The 24,135-nt window shown below is 44.6% G+C and overlaps 1 protein-coding gene across 4 annotated transcripts in view; it reads right to left on the bottom strand.

The window, feature by feature from the left end:
- The window catches only part of LOC131674304 (receptor-type guanylate cyclase Gyc76C-like), a 1,727,826-nt gene that overhangs the window by 391,343 nt on the left and 1,312,348 nt on the right, over positions 1–24,135 (bottom strand). The window lies entirely within an intron of this gene.

The following is a 24,135-nucleotide window of genomic DNA, read 5'->3' as shown; positions in this document are numbered from 1 at the left end:
TGAGTGTAGGACAGGATTAAGCGTGGTCGCGATCTACTGTTCGTGCGTTGCTGCCGTTCTAATAACCGACGACAACTACTGTAAGTACCTACTTGATTCTCTCTCTCTCTTAGGCTCTCTCTCTCATATTGCTTGCTAACTGCATTTGTCACTTTAGTTTTTCGCCCGACTTACGCACTCTGTCATTTTGTTCGGCATTGCGTCTTGCCTCGAGCCGCTTTAAGCGAATTCGTTGTCCGATCTTGTTCGGTTGCTTTTGGCATCGACTCATAACTGTAGACGAAACATGGGTACACCACTATACTCCTGAAACCAAAGAACAGTCCAAACAATGGATTATCGCAGGAGAATCAGCCCCAAAGAAGGCAAAGACAGTAAAGTCAGCTGGCAAGATCATGGCCACAGTTTTCTGGGATGCGTATGGAATTATCTACATCAACTACTTGGAAACGGGCCAGACGATCACTATACACTATTATGCGTCATTATTAGGTTAGCTGAAAGAAAAAATCAGAGAAAAACGTCCTCACTTGAACAAAAAAAAATGCCTCTTTATTCAAGACAATGCTCGAGTTCACATGTGTGCAGTTTCGACGGCAATAATTAACGGTTTAAAGTTCGAATTAATTGACCATCTACCATATTTGCCTAATTTGGCTCCCAGTGACTTTTTCTTATTTCGGAACCTCAAAAAATGGCTTGCCGGACAACGATTCACGTCGAATGAAGAAGTCATCGCCGAAACAAATGCCTATTTTGATGGTTTTCAGAAAACATATTTTTCTGATGGCTTAAGAAAACTGAAAGGCCGTTTAATAAAATGTATCGACCTTCAAAGAGATTATGTTGAAAAATAAAAAAAAATTATATACGCAAAACTTTTTTTTCCTTCGTTTTGTAAAGACGTATTGACCCCCCTCGTATGAGCGAGTGCGCTTCACTTGCCCACCTTTAAAGAATTGGTAACATAGTATAAGATCGTTACCTATCTATAAGTAGAGTGACGCCACGCTCCTTATATAGTCATGAAATTTGACTCTAGCACTAATACAATCATATAATATGTGATGTGGCGCTGTTTAATGTACTAATTGATGTAAGTACATTCACGAGTTTAGCGGGTTGCAGTAATCCAGTGAAAATAAGAGAAGAGCTCATAGATAGGACTGTTACATGGTATTGCGAAAATTTCAGTGCGCCAAATATATAAGCGCGATTAACTGTTCGGGTGCATTTCTACAAATCCGTCTTATGGAGAAATCGATACCCATAACAGCTTTCACTATTCCAGGACTTTGCCTTTTAGAATTTGTTCGAATGTCATATGGTTTAATAGATGGCCTAGTAACATTTCAGATGTTAGCTGACAAGCTTATCATACCCAAAATGGAATCATATGCTTTTGCATCCATAGACGATCTGATAATTGCTACCAAAACTTTTCAAGAGCACATCAGGTGGCTTAAGGTTATTTTAAACAAAGTTAACAAGATTGGCTTGACCCATAGAGAGTTCGTTCAATCCTTGAATATCTAGCCCCGAAAAATATCAATCAATTACGTAGATACTTAGGTATGACGTCCTGATATCGAAAGTTTCGAGTTATGGCGGTTACGAATCAGAATGTCAAATAGCTTTAGACAGACAAGCAGAAAATAGCCATCTATGAAGATGTGGCGCAATACGTGTGAAATTGCCAACAATACTAACAAATAAAGATGAAACAGTTATCTCATGAAGGACTAATAGGATGACACCTAAAGCTACTCAAGACCATCAATGACTAAATAACATGCAAGTATCCTCGAAAGAAGGCGAAAGATTAAAGTTGGATCAATCGACGAAAATGGATAGTGTTTTTCCTCTTCAATATGACGAGAAGGTCGCGAAATTGATTTTTCCGAGCAAAAACCCAAACTACGTTATATAGTTTAATGAAGTTACTCAAAGCAGCCTAATACAAGTCTAATAAATCAAGAGAATCTGAATAATATTGAAAAATTTTCGAAAAATCTAGCGTACATAGTAAAAGAATGACTACAGATGAGCCTTTAAAAGCTCATAAAAGTCACAACTTTAGTAATATTATTGGTACATTACATAATATGACTAAAACACCTAACACAGGAGAAAAAAAGTTGAAAATTGGTGCATCTTTACCTAGTTACAAAATTGTATGAAACAATATTATTATAGAATGTGTGTAGTGGGATGATCTAAATGATCTGGTTGATTGTCTTCAATTACTTGTAGCTGAACAATCAGCCGGTAACAGTAGTCATATAAACGAAATTCATTCGATAATTCAAAAATTACGCAAGGGTGAATGTGTGTATATATATGTGTGTGTGTGAGTGTGTGTGTTTGTGCACGTGTGTGTTTTTTTTTTATTTTTTTTTTGTAAGAGAGTTGGAGAATGCTTTATGCACGATAGCGACCGTCAGGCTCGTCCTGTGTGGAAGTCTCCTAAGCATGGTATACCCACTAAACTCCCATCTCTCTGTGTCCAGCCTGTATCCCCCGTGGAAACTGCCGCTAGGCATTACTTCGCGGGGGGGCTTCTGCTGTGTCAGCCTTGTCTCCATAGTTATTCGTCGTATTTGTCAATTTCTTCTGTCTTCATCGTCTTCGGCTAGAGCAGCCTCGTCATCTTCTTTTGGCGTCGTTAATTTCGTCTACTTCTTTCGGCATCGTTAATTTCGTCTACTTCTTTCGGCATCGTCCGGTCTTCTTCTTCTATCGGCATCGTCCGGTTATCCTCTAGACAGACTCTACCTCGAGACCTATGTTCCTCTGTATCGGGTGAGGGAGTCTGAGCTCGACCCAGTGTCCCTTGCTCTCCCGCAAAGGCAGGGGAGCACTTAGGATAGGCTGGCGCCTTGTTATCCTATGGACACAGGTGATTCCTCTGCATCGGATGGGGTACCTGCGCTCTACCAACTACTCTGTGGCAGTTTAGGAGCGCTTTCTAGTCCCATAGTCTGGCACTTCGTTCTATCTATGCATGATAGACCTGTCGCATCTTCTCTCTTCATCTTTTCTTGTGTCAGTCAGCCGGTTTACCACTGATGTGACGAAGGTCACTACCGTTTCCCATCCTTCTGGCGAGCCAAGCAGGCAAGTTCCGAGCCCTTCGGGACTTATTGGGTCATTCCTCTCCGTGTGGAAATGCATCCACTCTTCAGCGAAGCGGGGACACACAAATAAGACATGTTCTACGTCCTCGTTCATGCCTGGACAGGCTGGGCATTCGGCACTCGTATAGATACTGATGCGGTGGAAATAACTGCGGAAGCAGCCATGACCGGTGAGCACCTGTGTCAGTTGGTAAGTGAGGTGTCCGTGGCTCCTGCCTGTCCACTTGTCAATGTCCGGGATAATGCGATGAGTCCAGCGATCTTTTATTGCATTGTCCCATCTTCTCTGCCATTCTCGCATTAGATTTTGCGTCCATCTTTTGCTTTGGACATGTCTATCAGCATGATTCTCCTCGGTTCGCCCTCCTTCACGGTATTTTTCTGCTCTGTCGCATGCTAATAGGTCGATAGACGCTATCCCGGCGATTACCGAGACTGCTATGTCCGATACCGTTCGGTATGCACGGGCAACTCGTAGCACTGCTATTCTGCAGGCTCTTCGACACGGCCCTCCGTAGCTTGCATTATTCCTTAATGCATCCGCCCATATAGGAGCTCCGTAGAGGATTACCGAGCTTACCACCGACGATAGAAGGGTTCTGCGCGGTTGCTTTGGCCCCCCAACGTTTGGCATAATACCTGCTAACGCCCTAGCAACGTTTGCGGCTTTGACACCTGTTTTTGATAGGTGGTCCTTGAAGGATAGTCGCGCATCTAAGATGACTCCAAGGTACTTCACCGTGTTCACCGTCTGCACTCGTTTATTTTCCACCGTGAAGGTGGCGTACGTTCGGGCTTTCGTGCGGGAGATGAGCACCGCCTCCGTCTTTTCCGCCGCCAAACTCAACCCGTGTTCTCTTAGCCATCGAGCAACCACCTCGATTGAGATGTCTCCCAGGTACTCTGTCTCTTCAATACACTTGGCAGTGATTACTAATGCCACGTCATCGGCGAATGCTACTATCTCTACTCCCCCTGGGAACTGCTGTCTCACCAGTCCATCGTACAGGACATTCCATAGCAAGGGGCCAAGCACCGATCCCTGCGGCACTCCTCCCGTGATGTTGTATGAGTGTGTGCCATCGTCGGTGTCATAGTGCAGAGTTCGATATGTAGCTCGATAGGGCTCTACGCAAATACAGCGGCACCTTCATTCCTTCCAGGGCTGTCATAATGATGTCCTATCTTGCCGAGTTGAACGCATTTCGGATGTCTAATGCGATCACAGCGCACATGCGTCTTGTGTTCCGTCCTCCGCTAATGGCATCTTTGGCCAGGTCCACAACTCGACCAATAGCGCCTAAGGTTGAGCGGCCTTTTCTGAAGCCGAACTGGTTTCCAGAGAGGTCCCCCGCTTCAGCTATGGCTGCCTCCAATCTAGCATGTATTACTCTTTCCGGCAGTTTTCCTGCACGTGTGTGTGTGCGTGTGTGTATGTGTGTGTATGTATATATTGAGAATATTACTGTTATTCATTCAGCTTACGCCAGGTCATTTCGATCTGCAAAATAAAAATTGGAAAACATTGGTCTGCCATGAAATTCTGACGATGCTATTAATTTCAAAATTGTACAACGCACCATTCAATTGGAAGTTAAAGCTGCTACAGACGCTATCAGCATATTTAAAAAGTAATTTCAGTGACTTGGTTTAAATAAATAAAGCAGAAATAGCAAAAATGAAAACAAATGTAATAAAAGTACTTTGCCACCAGATTTTAGAAAGAGTAAGTAAGAGAGGCACACTTGCTCTCAGGAAAATAAAGAAAGAAAGGAAAGAGGAGAAAAGTCAAGAAATGAATGCATCATAAAATTGACGTCAAACTATGAATTCTATTTTAATCAGCAAGCAAAGACAATCTACGAATATTTTACGTCTTACTAGTTAATAAATAAGATATCAAACTAATATATAATTTACATATAAACAATTTACCCTTAATACCGTAATCACTTAATTAAATAAGTCAGACGCGAACTGCCTGGCGAGCGATCACGTTGACTGTCTTTCTTATGTTCACTCAGACTAAAATGGCGAGCCACTAATTTTAATAAAAGAAGATACAGGAAGTCGGCGAGTAAAACCTTGCTACCTATATTTTATTGATTCTCAAATATACGTGATACGATCCCTGCCACGACAAGAGAGAAAAGAATGCGTGAGAGAGAAAAAGAAAACTTTACCTTTTCTGATAATGAGCTGGATCTCTAAAGTGGCGGTGTCAAGATTCTTCACTCTTCTACGTAGATTTAGATTTGATACACTGCGCGGAGCATCCATTACTTAGCGTACCAGCTGATCTAGTTTCTCACCTTCTTCTGTATCACTCGATCAGTGCACTAATAATTTGCGCTATATCAGTGTATTCCAATGTATCGGAAAAACAATGGGTGCTTACTCTTCAAAAAGATATAACGAATACTACTCCTGCCGGCCACGGCCTAATCGCGGTCTCCGGCTCGCGCTCTCTTTCTCATCCCCTCTTGACCTAATTTCTAATCATGCTTCATTACTTGTTTTAACGCTCTATAATGTATCACTTAACATTCTTTATCTTTAAGAGTCGTCATGAGTTTGATCTATTTTGACTCTAAAGTAGATTTGTGCTCCGGGTAAAATGGTAGATCATTAGATACGTCGTGAATTTCTTGTGGGTAATGTAAATCTACTTCGAATACGTGTAGCTATTCGATTTGGTTGGTTGAACTGTGGAACGTAACGAGAGATCGAAAAAGTTATACGTGTATGAGCTTAGCCAAGTTCACAAGTGGGAATAAGGCAGAAGCTTTTCATCACGGTGTTATCGACTGTGCTCGTCAGTGAGGCTCAACGGCCGGTAATACCTGCTTCATACATTTAGTGTTCGGATCATTATGCGGAATTATATATTCAATGAGAAAATTTTCTGTTGTTCGCGGATGATCGACGTCATCTGATAAGGGTGAATGGAACCTAAGACCGCCAAATATGTATCCATCAGGAACACCGAAAGAAAGGTTTAAATCAATGTCGTACAATTCGAAACCATCTTTTTAAAGCGGTTTTTAAGCGGTTCAGTCATACTCCACCCGAATGTATTATTTATGTCGTAATACATAAGGTATTTGTCCTCTTTTTGCCGATTATAACTAGCCCCCATGTATGGAGTGTTGACGAAATTATACACGTCGAAAGCGAATATATCGATATCTGTCACGAGTTCCAATCTTATGCCTGTGCGTACATTTTAATATAGCATCCCAACTTAATTCAGATTTTGTATAATGGTGAGACAGATCTAAACGATACGCGATTCAATATTTGCTTCCAATGTATTCAAAGACTTTAGTCAATAAGAGAACATCAGTCTTGACATCCAAATAGTTGCTCAGATCAGCGGTATAGAACGTTGTCCAAACTTGTTCCGCATAAGTGTTATACTATATCATAGTTGATATCATAATCGGAAAGACTTCTTTAAAAAATTTGCTTATGTGGAAGACATGTCTCGATAAGTTTCATTAATTTATGATACATAATTATAGGATAATTTTAGAGGATAAAACTACTTTTATTAATAAAAATTAATATCTAATGAATAGATTGAGACCTTGAGAATCAGTATTTTAAGGTCAAGAATATTTTGAGAAAATTTTAAACTACTTATTACATATTCAGAACATTAAATTTGTTCTCAGAACTTCAAATATTCTGTGTCTGTAGAGTGGTCTATAAAGCGACCACTCCCACAGCTAAAAGGTTAATGAAAAGGTGTGCATCGTATGCGTTGAGATTATGAAAACATACGGGCATAATTCTCGATTCTTGATAAAGTGACAATGATCGTGAACTTTTGTATTCTTCTTATTATCGAAAGGCTTTTTACATGTGTGGCATATCGTACCATGAAGAAACATAAATGTCTCGAGAAAGGTTAAAGTCACAGGATTTGGATTTTTGTATAACTCATTTAGGTACATAGCTAAATGATAAAGATTATATACGAACCACTTGGCTGAACCAACATCGCCGATAGTTTTTTGTCTGTAGCTTAGGTAATATGATGTAGAGTTGTCATAGCTATATTTTACGTAAAAACCAACACTATATATATTGATAGATGTATTCATCATTAGACACTAGTTTCAATGGAGTCTCAAAATCACCATATATAACATACAGTACAAAACACTCACTTTTCCAATTGTCAAATTCTAAAAATTTGTTTTTTTCATTGGGAAGCACAATTTAACACATATTTACATTTTTACAATCAATCTTGTGTATTTTCAATGTTTCGACAAATAGAAAATAATACAGGCAATGGTCACAAATACGTGTGATTTACATCTTCTACATAACAACTGTCGATAGATCAGTCGAGATAAGTCTTTTATCCGTACAGTGTACTTTGTAAGAATATACGGTGATGCACTTGGTCTTCAATCTCATCAGCATTCACATCAACTTAATAATTCTTTGCAAAAAAAAGATCCTTTGCCTTCTTCTCATTAGTCAAACGTCATGGCGAAACTTCGTAGATACCATCTTTCAAATATAGAAAATACACATTTAGCAAAACATTGTTTACTTTTTTAAATATAATGACTTATCTGAAATTCATGGAAAATGTGAGACTCTCAAAATTATTCTTAGGTTGATGCATAGTATATGCGGTGACATGATTTTTATAGCAACCGAATGTAATGTTGAGAGGATCACCCATTTGAAACCTCATCAACTTTGCTGTGCACATTTACACATGCTTTCTTTCTTTTTATAGGTTCAAGCAACTCAACGTAAAAACTAGCCCTCCTAGGATTGTATTTATGGATATTAACGGTGAAATTTAGTATAACGCAAAATGTCATCCTGAACCTTGCTCTTGGAATTCTTCCATACTAGTGCTGATAGACTTTATTACATTCTCAATATACCATTCGTTTATGTTCTCAATGATATATATCGACATAATTTTAGTATTAAAATATTTTACATGGAGTATTTCCTCATCATTCTTTGTAATTGCATATTCGGCATCTAAAACAACATTTATTTTTATAGAAATATGTCTCTTGTCAATTTGTCGATTTCAGCAGTAAACAGTCGCTTGGTATATCTCAAAAACATAGTCAAATCTAAATGCTTCAGATTGGTAATTATCAGTCTTAATTCGATGTTTAAAAGCACAGTGGATATCACTTCAATAAACTGCTGCATCTTAGGCTACATTTACGGTTTTACTTGAACCATTAATAATCTGAATAGTTCCAGACTACGCTAGAAGTCAAATTTTATAATCATTGTATATAGATGCATAGATGTCTGCAATTTTCGTTTGCTAGCTACGGTTAAGTTTGACATTTAGATAAGCTTATCGGCTTTCTGCAATGCCAACGAACCCATTTTCAACCACCTTTTGATGTCTTCAACGGTAACATCACCAGCTTTCACAAAACAATATACGTACATGTAAAAGTACTAATGCAGTATCCTTGAATTACTAAACCATGAAATGAACTTGTAACGTCGCGTAAATGATATTTTTTTCATTATAGTTCACACTGATGCAATCGAGCAACTTATCAAATCCAGTATCTCCTATATATCACATTTTATCGAACACTAGTTGACTTTAATTGATTGCAAACAGTATGACGGAGGAAAGGGAAAGGGGTGAATGAATCCAAGCCATGTGTAAAATATGCTCATTTAAGTGTTCTTAAAGCAGTCGAGATGGAGTTTGTCATATACGTACAAGGCTTCAAAATATCCATGAAAGATTTGATATTAAAAAAAATTGTTATTGTTTCCACAGGATAAGATGCAACTCTTTCAGTCTTCCTTTTCAAATCACTCACCTTATCTGTGGAGGTGATTATTGAACATATATTCAATCCAAAAATCCGTTGGTTGAATAAGGACTTTCATAGCATTCCATGGAAATCTGGCGATTTACCTTATGACTAGTTTGAAAAATAATGACAAAAACTCTCTTTGGAGATACTATTTTTGTCAAAGATCTCGAGGAAGCATATTGATCAAGATCTTTGCTGATCAATGCAAAGTATGTTCTTTCTTTCTCACAGACATGTAATTATAAAGTGTAATCTATATAATAATATTATTTTATTTTTAAAGATCAGTAATCAACGTTGAGGATTTGGATTGTCCTTCACTTAAGAAACTATCAAACCAAACTTTTTCTTCACGCAGTAACCACCACGCCAAATATCCATCAAACCCACCATGTGCCTATAAAAATGTACTTGCTGTTACTACATGGATGCTTGCTCGTCAAAACTCAATCAGAAATGATTTATGATTCCATAATTATTTTTATATTAAAGTTCATATACCGTAGAAATAACAAAGAAAATGATTAAAATATATTGTTTCTCTCAAGATAATTTCTTATCCCTATACAAGATTAAAAAACTAATAGAAATTTCGTCAATAAGGAAAATGAATATACATATTCATACTTTACAGTGTAAATAAATTATATATATTGTGACGGTAAACGTCAAATTAGCGCTGACCATTTAGCATAATTGCTGCCTGTGAGGGCAGCACCTGCCGGGGGGACAGAATAGGTAACGAAGGAATTCGGCACGCGAGCAGACGGAACGCGCGCGAACGAATTTGAACCAGTGAAGCATAGACCATCATAGTGTCCGCCCGCTATCGCTATTATCACCGCCAAGTTACGCATCCTCGATGAATACAACGCGACAGAGCAGCAGCAGCCAGTGATCCGGGATCGCAGCCTCCAGGGAGTCATCCTGTCTACAGCTTAGAGCCAAGCAGTGTGTGTGTGTGAGGTTTCGCCATCGAGGGCGAAACCACTCCGTGCGCGCGCCCGCGACCCGCGAACAAAACAATAATAGACTGTTTCGTGCAGTGAGACTCCTCTTCGTTTTTCTCCAACCGTCTGCAAAAATAAGGTAAGCTGGCCAGCTTAATTACGCGATCGGAATTGCATGACTCATAAATAACTTTCGGTATTCGATGCGTACATGTAACGGCTCTGCTAACAAAGAGCGGCGTGCGTACCAGCAAAGTGTGTTGCCGATCAGCGAGCGCGGATGTAAACAAACGCGCGGGCCGACCTTTTATAGATACTGAGGTATAATAATAAAGGATTCAATTCGTACTACTAACAATTGTTTTTCGATTCGTTTATACCTCATAGCTTCCACTCATTCTATAACAGGTTAATTTCTATTACTGGTTGACTGAGGCCTATTTTCTCGTGCTCTCCCGAACACGTATTGAGCATCGACAGTTTCGCGCTCCCCATTAGAATAATAGCGTGGATTAAATAATTAAACGGTTATCAACCCGTTACATGGCGCCCAACGTGGGGCCCAACGTTTCTGATAGTGCAAAACACCGGTTCTTAATATTAACCTTGCGCTCGGTCAACCAGTAGCTCAGGTGGCAGTCAAGTGTTGTTGTGCGCACTCGACACCGAAAGCCACAATAGTAAACAAAGCCCGTTAGCTAGCTTGCGAAGGCCCGCCGCGGCGAAAAATTGTAAACATTGACTGTGAACGCGTGCGAGTGCGACCGAAAGATTCTCAAGCGTAAACACCAACGAATTTTGAAAGTTGTCGTAAATAATATTATACCCGTTGGCCCGGGGAAAACTAACACCGGCAATTTTCAAACGAAATTAATTTAATTGAATAATTTTATTTGACATTGTCGTAACGTAAAAGTTTTTTTTTAATATTATTAAAAGCGATTGTTGGTGATTACGCGCAACGCTCGTGACAATATTTTAAATACTAACTCACACAGCCGTACTAACAAACAGTTAGTGCGTCTGATAGGTAGGATAATTATATTGCGTACTAACGAGCGAAGAATCTTTCGGCAATTAATCCGTAAAGCGCCCTTGATCAAGCCCAGTGCTGACAAATAAAATTTTTTTTATTTTTCAATTCGGCGCACGAATTTTAATATAACACTCGCACGCGCGTAACATACCTGTAAATTTACATAAAAGTCAACCGCAAGTAACCTAACAGCAAATCATGGACCGCACTCAGACCGAAGTAGAAAATTGGGTATGGACGCTCCAGGAAGAGGAAATAGAAGAATACCTCGACCAGCTGGAGCTCAAGACTAGCGGGAGCAAGCTCTCGAGAGCTGCACGACTGCACAACTGGCTACTCGGCGACTATTCCGCAGCAGTTTTTGCGGAAGTCGAACACCAAAACAGCAGTCCAGCCAAAAGAGCCGCCCTACGCTCGGAGCTAATTGCGTCCCTATGCCAGGAACACACAGCATCCGAGCAGGAAGGAGAACACCCGCTAGCCCAACTACTACAGAGTGCGGACGTAATATCGCGAGTTCAAAAAACCGCGATAAACATCGCGAATGCCCTGGACAGCGGAGAAAAATCAAATAGTAAGAAGGAAATTACTATAACAACCGACGAAGGATACCAGTTTAAACTCCCGCCAGCATTCGCAGTGATGATACAAGACCTCATCGTCCGGTCCAGGGAACATGAGAAGAAATGGGAAGTACAAGTCGCAAGGAACTCGAACGCGTCTGACCTAACCCAAATAATGCAAGAAATCGTCCAGACCAACATCAGGGTGCAGGAACACATGGACAACCTAGCAACCAGGATTACGGAACTGGAGAATGCCGTAAACAAAATTATGCGACAAGACGAGTCGAACAGTTCCAATGAGGAACCACAACCCGAAAACACGCGTAGGAGCGTCGCATTCCAGGACACGTTCACATGCCACTACGACGCAAGGCTACCCCAGAGCACTCCAGCCGGACCCGGACTGAGGCCCACGGGGGGCCCCGGCAGGACCCCCCGCCGAACGCCCCCTTTCGGAGAGGGTGGACAGCATCAACTCGGTGGAGTTAATGCTGAAGTGAACAACCACCCGCCGAGCATGTGGTCATCCCAACAGACGTCAAACCCGTTATCGACAACAAGGGACGTCGGCCGCATCGTCAGGGGATGGAAGCTCAGGTTCTCCGGAGAAGGCAACGCGAGCATCGACACCTTCTTAACAAGGTTAGACAACTCGAGGAGCAGCGCTGGACTTACGGAAGACGACATGCTCACAGCTGTCTCCGAGCTACTCGCCGGTCCTGCCCTCGTCTGGTTTGAGGCGATGCGGAATGAATGGTTCTCCTACGCGGATTTCGAGGCAGACGCCAGAGCATGGTTTGGAACTAGCAGGCAACAGCAGCAGCGTCTAACCAAAGAGGTCCAAGGCCGTTATCAGGGCCCAGACGAACCCGCGAACGTATATATCGCGAACCTGATAGGCCTAATGAGCCGGCTAAACCCCAGAATGACGCACGAGAGCCAGCTGGACCTGTTACATACCAACCTCCTGCCGGAAATCCAAAGCCAAATACGGAGATCAGAAGTCGATTCCGTACGAACCCTAAACGTCCTGGCCATGACGGCCCAGCACAACTTGCATCAGCGGAGGATGGAGCGGACGATGCCAGACCCTCAGTCGACTCTGTATCCTGAGATGGCATATCATCCCCGCACCGACGCGAGCAAGGGTCGTAAAGGGAAAGTGGCTTCCATGTCCGGTGATAAACCGGAAGTCAGCGATAGATTGGAACGCATGGAAAAGGTACTCGAAAAGGTAACGCACCAGGTCGTCTACACACCGACGCCCCCGGGGGCAGCACCTAACCCGAGTCTGGAATCCGTCGACGGTGAGAAGAAGGTTCCACCCATTGACGTGTTCAACCAAATGCTGTTGTCCCTAAGGAAATATCGGCGGAAATGAAGAATAACCGCGCCGACAAAAGCTCGACTTCCGAGGATCGAAGTAAAAGGCCGGAGACTCCCCGTAAACGAGGAAGAGAGTTCTCTGGGCCGATCAAATGTGCCGAGTGTGGCCTTCTGGGTTACTATAGGAGGTTCTGTCCCCAATGTAATAAGGGAAACGAGCAAAGGAGTGGATAGGTGGGGTTGATCCCACTCCTTCATCCAGTAACCCGAACCCCGTCGAAGAGATCTCGCGGCCTCCGCCAACACAGCCCACGCCGCTAGTAGCGAGCGTGTTGGGCGCCGAGGACGAGAATTCCCTTGCTGACGCCAAGGATAAGCGTGGCAGTAGAGTACGCATGGAGAATGGGAGTAACGACGTTAATAAAGTCAGGAACCCTAGACCAACCGAGGCGGTGACGAAAGGATCGCACACGCCTTCGAGGGCACGGGTAAAGGCACACAAGTCGTCGAAGCGAAGCCCCAAGAAAACTCCGACCGTCCGAACCAAGGAAGCTCGGACGACAATTGACGTCACTCAACCACGCAACAGCACAATGGCTAGCGCTATAATGAACAAGGAGCAAAGCTGTGGAGCTGTCGAAACTGTTTCCCGATATTCACCGGAACAGGAGACGCGTTGGTGGCTACCGGTAAAAATAGGGGAATTCCAAATACGGGCCCTCTATGATCCGGGAGCTTCCACCACAGCCATGGGAAGTAACGCTCTACAAATAGCGTCTGTGCTGGGCGTCAGATTAGATACTACCCACGCAGGAACAGCAGGGTTACCAGACGGTCGTAAGTTATCGATCGTCGGTCACGCCATGCTACCTTTCACCGTGGGAGGATTGACGATGCCGACGAGAGTAGCCATCCTCCCTACCCTCGTCGAAGAATGTATTTTAGGAGTGAACTTCATCAGGTTGTTCAGAGCGGTACTCGATCCAGACGATAACACGTTGCTGTTCAAGGGATCGCAGACCAAAATGGAGCTGGAAGTAGCTAGTTTGGAGGCTAGTCCGAGATTAGCCACAATCGGACTAGCCGAGGTTACGGCTACACAACAGACCATGCTGCAGAAGACCATCGACGAGGCCCTATCCCGAGCCCCGACGGGCTTGGGGTGTGCGGCAGGCATCGAGCACGAGATTCGGGTCGGTGATACGAAGCCAATTAAACAGCGTTACTACCCAGTATCGCACAAGGTCGAGCAAGAAATGCATAGACTGGTAAGGGAAATGTTGACCCAAGGGGTAATCGAACCAGCCGACAGTGGCTGGTCGAGCCCAGTGGTCATGATACGCAAGAAGGACGGCTCATACAGATTTTGTATTGACTTCCGAAAGGTCAATAAAATCACCGAGCCGAATGCGTATCCCTTGCCGTTTATGCAAGATATACTAAGGCGTTTGCGAAATGCGCGCTATATATCTACGCTCGACCTCAGTAGCGCGTATCACCAGATCCCACTCAAGATCGAATCTCGGCCGATTACGGCCTTTACCGTACCCGGACTGGGACATTACCAGTTCGTACGAATGCCGTTCGATCTCTCGTACGCCGGTGCCACCTTCCAGCGGTTGATCGATAGTGTGATCGGTCCCGAACTAGGCGAATTCGCCTTCGCCTATTTGGACGATATCATAGTGGTATCGTCCAGTTTCGAGGATCACCTACGGCATTTAAAAACCGTATTGGACAGGGTGTGCGAAGCTGGCCTCTCGATCAATCGAGAGAAAAGCGTCTTCTGCAAGTCTGAAGCCAAATACCTTGGCCTGCTGATCAACCGCGAGGGGATCAGGCCAGATCCTGAAAGGGTGCGCTCTATCATGGAGTACCCAAGGCCAGGAAACGTGCGACAGCTGCGCACCTTCCTGGGGGTAGCTTCGTGGTACCGCAGATTCTTGACCGACTTCGCCACGCACGCTCAACCGTTAACGAGGTTAACAGGAAAAAAGAGCGAATATGTGTGGGGAGAGGAACAGGAACAAGCTTTCGCCAAAATTAAGGCACTCATGATGTCCGCACCATGCATGGGATTGCCAGAACCCGATGGGCAGTACGTGCTGGAGACAGATGCCAGCGCTACCGGAATCGGGGCCGTCCTGATACAAAAAACGGGAGACGGCGACCGAATCATAGAGTACGCGAGCAGAGTCCTTAATCCGGCTGAGCAAAACTACTCAGCTACGGAGCGCGAGTGCTTGGCGGTCGTGTGGGCCATCCAAAAATTTCGCCCATACATAGAAGCATACCCGTTCAGGGTGGTAACTGACCACAATAGCCTGAAATGGCTATACAACCTGAAGAATCCAATTGGACGTCTCGCCCGATGGGCCTTACAACTTCAAGACCATACTTTCGAGATCGAATATCGAAAGGGAGCAGACAATGTATTGCCCGACGCCTTATCACGCGCTTTCGAGCCCACGAGGGCAGAGGTTGGCTCAATGAACCAGCCGAAGCCAAGGGACAGCGCCTGGTACACAGATCAATTCCGACGCGTCGAGAGCCGTCCAGAACAATACCCGAATTGGAAGGTTGTCGGCCGGGTGATGTATCACCAAAAGCCGAACCACGATCATCAAGGAGGAGACCGATATGGCGACGAATGGAAGATCGTCGTGCCCCCGGAAAAACGCAAAGCGGTGCTGTTCGAAAATCACGACCTAGAGACAGCAGGACACTTAGGACGCGAGAAGACCTTCGCCCGTGTCGCCCAGTCCTATTACTGGCCGGGAATGTACACGGATGTGAAGGGATACGTCCAAAAGTGCCAGATCTGCCAACAGTGCAAGGTCGAGCAGCGGCCACCGCGAGGGCTCATGCAGGACCGAACATGGTCTATGCCTTGGCAAGTGGTCGCGGGCGACATCGCCGGACCCTTTCCGAAGAACCCACGAGGGCACGAATACGTCCTGGTATTCATCGACGTATTCACACGATGGATCGAATGTATACCTATACGTAGTGCTAACGGCAAGACGATCGTGAAGGAACTTAGGGAACGAATAATCCTACGTTTCAGCACGCCGAAGATCTTCTTGTCCGACAACGGCACCGAGTTCCGTAATCAGTTGGTGGATGGGTACCTGAGAGATCAGGGGATAAAACGGACCTTCACCCCAACCTATACCCCGCAGGCTAACCCTACGGAAAGGGTTAACCGTACCTTGAAGACGATGATAACGTCGTATCTGCAGGGGAATCATAGGGAATGGGACCGAGCGCTACCCGAACTCATGTTCGCGTTGAATACGGCCGTCCATAGTTCCACCGGGGTTAGTCCGGCCATGCTCAATTACGGCAGACAACCGGGAGCCCCGAATACTCTCCGGAAACGGATGGACGAGCTCGCCGAGCAAGAAGAGAGTTTGCTTCGAATCGGGCAATGGAACGAGCACATGCAGAATAGCCGTTCCACCATTCAGCAAGCTCACGAGAGCGCCTCGGATGAGTCCCTGAGGCAGTCTAAGTACTACAACGCCAAACACAGGGACCACAGGTTTAAAGAAGGTGATTGGGTGTGGAAAAAGAATCGCGTACTGTCCTGCGCTGCGCAGGGCATTTCCGCGAAACTAGCACCCAAATTCATCGGCCCCTTTATCGTCACGAAGGTACTCGGCGCCAACTCATATCGCCTCGCCAACCAACAGGAGGAGGTCACGGAGCTAATCCATGCGAAGGAACTTAAACCCTATTATGGACGAGATGACGATATACCGGAAAATGGGATCCGAACACGAGACGACGACGAGACCGCTACCGCCGAGGGAACCGAGGCGATGAACGTCCCGCCTAACGCGAGCGATACATCGGTATACGGAAACTGGAGCGCCAACACTTCAGATAACACACTCCGAAATGACGACGCGACAATTCCGAACTCACCTCGCCGTACTCGCCGTAACCCCCCCAGCCGAGTTCCGCTACATATCCCTCCTACTAACCCGACGAAGCGCCCACGAGGAAGACCTCGTAAGTTCGCGCAAACAACACACACTACACAACATCGACAAACGACACGAACCTCTCCTCCCATCATCGTGAAGAGGAAGAGGGGCAGACCACCGAAAACGACAACCGTGGATGCATGATACACGGCGAACGAAGGACCTGGGAGACCGACGCCAAGGACCCCACCTTCGACTCCGGCGACGAAGGCCCTGGGCAGCCGAACAGGCGCCCACCTTCGATATCCAAAGTTATTTCAGAATACTAACTCGCTGGACATTTACAGGATGCAGATTACACTCGAACAGTTCGAGCAAGCGGCAGCCGCCCTCATCGGCTTGGACTTAGGTCCCGCCGTCGAGGGGGTGGTTCATGCCGCACTCCACCTGCTCGCCGAGAAGAAGGAGGAAGAGGAGCGAGCACGGGTGCGAGCTCACGAGAGCTCGTCATCCGTGCTCATAGAAGAGCTCCCGATCGAGGAAATCTCCACGACGCCGACAACGACACCCGGCATCACGCGCGACGACGCTGCGCCACCGTCCGGACCCCCCAAAGGGACCCATCCCCATGAGGATCCCGACAGCATCAGTGGGCACCCAAACGGAAGAGGGTGCCCGCGACGCGACCTGGCCCCCCAGGTTCCCGAGCCAGGCACCACCCTCTGGCAAAAGGACCTGGGAGGAAATAGTCGAGGGGTTGAGGGAGGTCGAGCGAGGCTGGACGACCCTCAACGCCCTCCAGCGGGCTGTGTACGCCGAATACGATGCGTACACAGCCGCGGGACACCACCCGGATGACCTTGACCATTGGGAGAAAGTGGTGTCCCGCCGTCGCCAGTTCGCGTCAGCCCTAAGGGAAGTACAGCAGCGCCTCCGCCAGGCCATCGAGGGCCCGGCGAGTGGCAATACCACCAGCCTCCCCCAGTCTCCGATCATCGGAGCCAGGACAACGGCTCCGGGAACCAGGTCGGGGAGTAATTCGCACCAGGGCCCGCAAGAGTGCGGGGTAAACCTGGTGGTAAATGTGGACGAGAGCCAGGGAGGTCAAGCAACGGGGCCCATCCACATTAATGTGGTTCTAGGCCCCGCGGGTGCGGACTCCACGGTCGAAAGACCATTGTGGTCCGCCCCGAACCGTAGAAACGGATTGCCTCTGACCCCCAGAGAGCGAGGGCTCCCACGGGGCACCCTTTCCCGCGCTCACTGGGAAGGGTGCAACGTATGCCACTACCCCGGGGTGACCCGCACGGACCGCTGCCCACGCGTGCGACAACACGCCGACCTGGTCCAAGAGAGGCTGGGGTGGGAGGCGCGCGGCCGACCCCCGTTGGACGACCAGGGCCAGGAGCTACCACCGTGATCAACCCGGTGATGATGCCCTGCCCCCGTGGGCAGGGCCACCGACATGTCGCCCTGCCGCCCAATAAATTATAAGTTAACATCACTTGTACTACAACCCTTTATTATCCTTCCTCTTCTCCTCCTCGGAAAAGGTAGCGCTAATGGAATTATCGTCGAGAACCCTATAGGTTCAGACTGGAAGGGGGCTGTGACGGTAAACGTCAAATTAGCGCTGACCATTTAGCATAATTGCTGCCTGTGAGGGCAGCACCTGCCGGGGGGACAGAATAGGTATCGAAGGAATTCGGTACGCGAGCAGACGGAACGCGCGCGAACGAATTTCAACCAGTGAAGCATAGACCATCATAGTGTCCGCCCGCTATCGCTATTATCACCGCCAAGTTACGCATCCTCGACGAATACAACGCGACAGAGCAGCAGCAGCCAGTGATCCGGGATCGCAGCCTCCAGGGAGTCATCCTGTCTACAGCTTAGAGCCAAGCAGTGTGTGTGTGTGAGGTTTCGCCATCGAGGGCGAAACCACTCCGTGCGCGCGTCCGCGACCCGCGAACAAAACAATAATAGACTGTTTCGTGCAGTGCGACTCCTCTTCGTTTTTCTCCAACCGTCTGCAAAAATAAGGTAAGCTGGCCAGCTTAATTACGCGATCGGAATTGCATGACTGATAAATAACTTTCGGTATTCGATGCGTACATGTAACGGCTCTGCTAACAAAGAGCGGCGTGCGTACCAGCAAAGTGTGTTGCCGATCAGCGAGCGCGGATGTAAACAAACGCGCGGGCCGACCTTTTATAGATACTGAGGTATAATAATAAAGGATTCAATTCGTACTACTAACAATTGTTTTTCGATTCGTTTATACCTCATAGCTTCCACTCATTCTATTACAGGTTAATTTCTATTACTGGTTGACTGAGGCCTATTTTTTCGTGCTCTCCCGAACACGTATTGAGCATCGACAGTTTCGCGCTCCCCATTAGAATAATAGCGTGGATTAAATAATTAAACGGTTATCAACCCGTTACAATATATTCTACATAAAGTATACAAATATAACATTTTTATTGACACCTTTTAAATATTAAATATACGAGTATAGACACCTTCTCACATACCATTCTGATTAATTTTAAAAAATAATTCTTTTCGATGTGATTTTAATAATGAAGTGAGTATGTCAAGTAAAACGTGCTTATTGTAAACAAATTGAAATATTTAATCTTTTCTTCAGAAAATCATTTGGATGATTAAGAAAACATACCCACAGTATAAATAAAAAATAATTGTTTTATTAAAGAAAGTTTATATGAAATAAGCAGCAACATGTCCCATAATCTTTTAGCGATATCTCCTAGAATCATTAACTTTCAAATTCCATAGGTAGCCCAACCTATGGGTTTATCCTTTCATGCGATAATTCTTTTAACTAGCTTCTACGAGGTGTGATCAAAAAGTAAGGTGAATTTTTATTTTTCTGAAAAAATATTTATTTATTAATCAATTTTTATTTTATCTCCTTCAAAGTAATCCCCCTCGGATATAATGCACTTGTGCCAACGCTTTTTCCAATCCTCAAAGCACTTCAAAAAATCATTTTTTGTGATCTTGTTTAGTTCATCCTTCGATGCCGTCTTTATCTCCTCAATCGTGGCAAAACGCCGTCCTTTCATGGGCCTCTTCAGTTTTGGGAACAAGAAGAAGTCACATGGGGCCAGATCTGGGGTATACGGTGCCTGTAGCATCGTTACTGTGTTGGTTTTAGCCAAAAATTCGCGCACAAGCAACGATATGTGAGCAGGGGCGTTATCATGGTGCAAAAGCCAATTTTTATTTTTCCACAAATTTGAACGTTTCTGGCGGATTGCTTCGCGCAAATTGCGCATAACTTGCAGGTAATATTCCTTATTTACTGTTCTACCCTGTGGCAAGAACTCATGATGCACCACGCCCCTGCAGTCAAAGAAAATTATAAGCAAAACCTTTACATTTGATCGAACTTGGCGTGCTTTTTTTGGTCTTGGTCATCCAGAATGCCTCCACTGGGACGATTAGTCTTAGTCTCGACGTCATAACCGTATACCCATGTTTCGTCACCTGTTATAACCCTGTTGAGTAAATCTGGATCATCGTTGACGTCATTCAGTAGCTCTTGGGCGATGCTCATGCGACGTTTCTTTTGGTCGAAATTGAGCAATTTCGGAACAAACTTCGCTGACACACGTCTCATGTCTAAAACACTCGTCAAAATTTATTGGCACGAACCAAATGAGATGCCAATATCATCAGCAATTTCTCTAATGGTAATTCGACGATTTCCCAACACTATTTTCTTCACTTCTTCAACATTCTCATCAGTTGTTGATGTGCTGGGGCGTCCAGAACGAGGTTCGTCGTCGGTGTCTTCTCGGCCTTCTTGGAAGAGTTTATACCACTTGTAAATATTTTTTTGGCTTAAAGTAGACTCACCGTATGCCACTTTCAGCATTTCAAGTGTTTTGGAACATTTGATTCCATTTTTCACACAAAATTTAATGCAAACTCTTTGATCCATGTTTTTAGACAGCAGCAAATCGTGGAGCACGCAAAACACTTCTAACCTTGATGCCTCTCACAAACAAACCAAACATACTACAAAGCTAAAATTTGGAACGTATGTTCTAGACGAGTGTACCGACATAACCAAATAAAAAAGTCGAAGATCGAACGGACGTAGCCCGCTAAATTTCAAAATTCACCTTACTTTTTGATCACACCTCGTATTTGATTTCAAAGATAGGGCTTAGGTTAAATCGTCATAGCATAGGTTACTTAATCTACATAATCATGACTTAAACGTAAAAGAAGGTATTCGCGGTGGAGGATACATGGTATTCTTCAGTGACATTTTAATAAAATCGGTCTGGGCGTCTCGAATTGCTTCGTATCTTGAAATAGAGCATAAATACATTATTTTAAGCTTTAAAACGTTGCATTTATGTTTGTACTACTTCTAGTAACGTAACCTCGACGAAAAACACTTCGATTACCTTGACTGAATTCTAAATACCAGGAAAAGCATTTCGTTATAAGAATTGATGCAAATGTTATAGAGTCTCAGCATATAATTATCTGTGAAACAGGAATTCCAAAGCAAGTAAAGTAGCGATTGCTTCAGAAAAAATAAGAAACTCCTAAAATTTCATTTAAAAATATGTTCAATTTCGTCGTCTCAAATAATCCATCTCAAACTTACACATTCAAGAACAATACTAGTTATTAGGTCAGACCAAAGCGTAGCAAATTTGCATCGTACATCGATGATACGTTTATAACGAATTTAATTCATTCGTTATGTCTCTCTCTTCCTACACATGCATATACATAATTCTTATACTTATACTATATTCAGATTCACATTATATTATACAGCAGCCTGCAGCAGCCGACAACGCCGAAGTATAAGGTAAGAGAGACAGAGAGAGAGAGAGCGCTATGTCTAATAACGAGCCTATAAGCAGAGAGAGTCGCGTTCGCGTGTATACGTGTATGCGTATGGTCGCGCTGCCGAAAAAGCGTGATGAAAGAGTGGGGATGTCTCCCGCGGTAATTGACTGGCGGACGTAACGCGGGCGACACGCGGTTGAGCGCGCGTGGAAGATCCGGTCTTTGCTTGGGCAGTTGCCGTGGTTTAGCGATTCTTGACTTCTTTTTTTTTGGCGTATTCGGACTTTCGATCTGGCGTTGCCTTAAATTATTCGCGAGTGCGTGCAGTGGTGCGGCGTTCTGACAGGACAGAGTGTGTGTGCAAGGACCTAGCGCTAGGTGGTCCCACGCTTCGTCACCACTGCAACCGGCGTCCGGGAACGCTGTTCAGCGAGCGAACGTTTATTGTACGGAGGGCCTGGCCATTGTCGCCTCATTGTAAGTACCGACTCGTTTAGCTCTCTCTTGCTTGCTTGCCTGTTTCTCTCTCTCTTTACCGATTTACTACTCTGTACGCTTTCTCTTTGACGCTTTATATAAATTATTCTTGTCCTTCTTATTCTCTGCGTTCTTTGACTTTGCGCCCGACTCTCACTCCCAACCCTTGGCGAATTCTCTGCGCTCGTCACTACTTTTCGCGCTTTTCAGCGACTGCTACCTGCGACGCTCTACGCGGGCCACGAGGCTACTTGATGTCGTGGCTGGTTAAAAGGCTTGGCCACACAGGTGCCAGCGCACCAGCCTCGTGGCATTAGCTGTTTATTAAGCCGAGCTGTCAACTAATCCATCCTCTCGATTGTAACGGCGGGTTAGCCAAAACCCCGTTATACGTTCACCTCACGCTTCTTATTAGGTAAAACTCGTATGTGGCATATTAGATAAAAATGGTACAATCGATGAAAAAATGATTGGAATAGACTCACGGAAGTATTAAAAAATCTATCAAGATCCAAATTAAAGGGTTAGTTTGACGACAAATATGGAGGTAGAGAGCATGGTTCGTTTGTTGACGGAGATTATATCCAAGGTCTACGTAGCTCCATGTCACATAAAAAAATTCGTGCGAGGAAAAATCCCTGATGGAAAACACATAACTATAAATCTTGAAAAGGTAGATCTACCACTTGAAATATACATACAATAAAGAAAATTATAACTTCGAAGTTTGGAACTGACGATTATCGAATACCTTGTGCAGAAAGCTACGTCCGTTAGGGAGATACGAAAGATCAATCAAGGGTCCTTATGAGACTTCGTAACATCGAACAGAAATTCGCAATCCTAAGGTATCGTAAATATACTCTAGTATGGAATGTTTTCAAAAGAGAGGTTGCTCAACCACCTCCGGAAGGACAGTGGTTTCACACTTATTGTAAGATAAATTTACGTTCTGTAACGGGATGGTTATCTAATAAAATAGGAATTTATTAACGCATAAGCTCCCACGATGCACAGCTAACCGCCGCTCCGTTAAACACGTATAGTTATACGTGTATTCGCCTTTACGTTTGATACTTTCCAGTGTCTTCTTTCCAACCGAGTTGAACTCACCTTAAGTCACTTGACTTATGACACTCGATCTATCTTAGGTGTGAGTGACCTAATGCTTAATCCGACTAATCCCCTAGATGACATCGGATTAAAACTTAATCCTTTATAGATCTGTTAAGCTATTAAGAAACGAAATGACGTAATACGGCGAATAAAATTAATACTGTTTAATTCAAATAAACTACAGTATTTTACGGGCCGAAAGACTAAAGCACGCGAATAGGATTTTCAATTATTAATAATAATACGGAGAAAGAGAGAGAGAGTGAGAGAATTCGAACTTTTGCCGTGAAAACTAACGCTCGGCGCGAATACAAAAAATTACGCTCGCGATAGACAAAATACTTTCGCTCGTATTTTGTCGCGCAATATAAGGGGGTACACCTACCCTGCGGTGCAATTACGGTGATCAGCCGTAATTGTTTAAGCTAATTAAAAGGTGCTCCTCGGATCCAAATCAGCTACGCTGCCTGACTCGTAATATCTGCTATTACTCTGCTGCTTCTTTAGTTGCTGCTGCTGCAATGCTGCTACTGTGGTGTTTCCTCGCTACACTGGCACGTATTAAAAAATTCTAGGAAAACTTTGTAAAAAACGGCGAAACACTGTGCAAAATAATTTGCAGTACTATTCGCTTCGTGCATGCGGCGGGAGGGGATAGAGGAATCTATGACAGCGCCCGGGGTGGCGAAATTAGTCAGTTTCTCAGGACAATATCAATACTAAAGTAACTGTTAAAATTGTTTAATATGGGGCATGCAAGTTGTTGTATCGTTAACTGTAAGAATAATGGTAGAAATAGTAAGTGTAAATTTTAGGCGTTTCCAAACAGTAGCTGGAAAGTAGAGCAAAGAATGCAATGGATAGCAGCAGTCAGAAGAATCAAGTATGTAACATAACCAAACGTTTTTCGTAT

Source organism: Phymastichus coffea, unplaced genomic scaffold (assembly GCF_024137745.1).
Source record: "Phymastichus coffea isolate CEN01 unplaced genomic scaffold, Cenicafe_Pcof_1.1 PCOF00014, whole genome shotgun sequence".
Taxonomy (NCBI): Eukaryota; Metazoa; Arthropoda; class Insecta; order Hymenoptera; family Eulophidae; genus Phymastichus; species Phymastichus coffea.
The sequence above is the reverse complement of the archived record's forward strand: the minus strand, read 5'-3'. Positions and strand labels throughout refer to the sequence as shown.